Source organism: Orycteropus afer, unplaced genomic scaffold (assembly GCF_000298275.1).
Source record: "Orycteropus afer afer isolate SDZICR_OR568_19922 unplaced genomic scaffold, OryAfe1.0 scaffold00065, whole genome shotgun sequence".
Classification (NCBI taxonomy): domain Eukaryota; kingdom Metazoa; phylum Chordata; class Mammalia; order Tubulidentata; family Orycteropodidae; genus Orycteropus; species Orycteropus afer.
Genome location: NW_006921652.1, coordinates 10,068,094 through 10,070,280, shown reverse-complemented (window position 1 = coordinate 10,070,280; position 2,187 = coordinate 10,068,094).

The window sequence follows — 2,187 nt, the reverse complement described above, 5'->3', positions numbered from 1 at the left end:
GAAAGATGTTTACTTGTGTTTTATTGACTATGCAAAAGCATTCAACTGTGTGGATCATAACAAATTATGGATAACATTGAGAAGAATGGGAATTTCAGAACACGTAATTGTGCTCATGAGGAACCTGTACATAGATCATGAGGCTGTCATTTGAACAGAACAAAGGGATACTGCATGGTTGAAAATCAGGAAGGGAGTACCTCAGGGTTGTATCCTTTCATAATATTATTCAATGTATATGCTGAGCAAATAATCCAAGAAGCTGGACTATATGAAGAAGAGCATAGCATCAGGATTGGAGGAAGACATTAACAACCTGCCATATGCAGATGATACAAATTTTCTTGCTGAAAGTAAAGATGACTTGAAGCACTTACTGATGAAGATTAAGACTACAGTCTGCAGTATGGATTACACCTCAACATAAAGAAAATGAAATTCTTCACAACTGGACCAATAAGCAGCATCATGATAAATGGAGAGAAGATTGAGGTTGTCAGAGATGTCATATTACTTGGTTCCACAATTGACACTAATGGAAGCAGCGGTCAAGAAATCAGACGATGTGTTGCACTGGGCAAATCTTCAAATGACCTCTTTAAAGTGCTGAAGAGCAAAGATGTCTCTTTGAAGACTAAAGTGTGCCTAACCCAAGCCATGGTATTTTCAGTCACCTCTTATGCATGCAAGAGCTGGACAATGAATTAGGAAGATAGAAGAGTTGATGCTTTTGAGTTGTGGTGTTGGAGAAGAATGTGGAAAGTACTATGGACTGCTAAAAGAGCTAACAAGTCTGTCCTAGAAGAAATGCAATTAGAATGCTCCCTGGAAGCAAGGATGCCAGATTTCATCTCACCTACTTTGGTCATGTTGTCAGAAGGGACCATTCTCTGGAGAAGGATATCATGCTTGGTCAAGTGGAGGGTCAAGGAAAAAGGGGAAGGCCCTCAATGAGATGGATTGGCACAGTGGCTTCAATGATGGGCTATATGGGGAATTAATTCCCTCTGCAAGGATTGCGAGGCTGGCACAGGACTGGGCAGTTGGAGCCAACTCGATGGCACCTAACAACAACATGTTGTTGTTGTTGTTAGGTGCCATCGAGTCGGCCCCGACTCATAGCGACCCCTCCTTGGGTTTCCGAGGCAGTATCACTACGGAAGTAGGATTGCCCAACCTGTTTTATAATTTTCATTGTATAAGTCTCTTATGTCCTTGGTTAGGTTAGTCTCTAGGTATAGTTCCATTTTGGGAGCTATTGTAAATGGTATGTTTTCCTGATTTCCTTTTCAGAATACTCCCTGTTAGTGTAAAGGAACCCAACTGATTTTTGTGTGTTGATCTTGTACCCTGCAACATTGCTTAATTCTTCTATTAATTCACTAGTTTTTTTTTTTTTTTTTGGTGTGTGGAATCTTTAGTGTTTTCTATGTATTGGATCATGTCATCTGTGAATAGAGATAGTTTTAATTTTTCCATTCTAATTTGGATACCTTTTATTTTTTTCTTGCTTTGTTACTCTGGCTAGGACTTCCAGTACAATACTGAATGAGAGTTGTGGTAATGGGCATCCTTGTCTCATTCCCATTCTCAACAGGAAGACTCTCAGTTTTTCTCCATTGAAAATAATGTTGGCTGTTTGTTTTGCATATATGCCCTTAATTATGTTGAGAAGAATTTTAATCAGGAAAGAACATTGGATTTTATCAAATGCCTTTTCTGCAACAATTAATATCATCATGTGGTTTGTTTTCTTTATGAGGTGAATGCTATTGGTAACTATTCAAATGTTGAACCACCCTTGCATTCCTGGTATGAACCCCACATGACCATGGTGTATAACATTTTTTTAAATATGTTTTGGAATTCTGTTGACAAGAATTTTGTTGAAAATTTTTACATCTATATTCATGAGGGATATTGGTCTGTAATTTTCTTTTCAGACTTTTTATTGTGATTTGGGTGAAAGTTTACAGAGAAATTTGGTTTTCCGTTCAACAATTCATACACATTTTGTTTTGTGACATTGATTGCAATCTGAACAATGTTACAACATTCTTCCCACTCCCTCCCTGTGTTTACCATTTCCATTAGTCCTTCTTTCCTATCCCTTCCTGCCTTTTGAACTTTATCCCTGGGCAAATGCTGCTCTTTGGTTGATTATTCTAAGGAGTGAGTAAGTCCCTG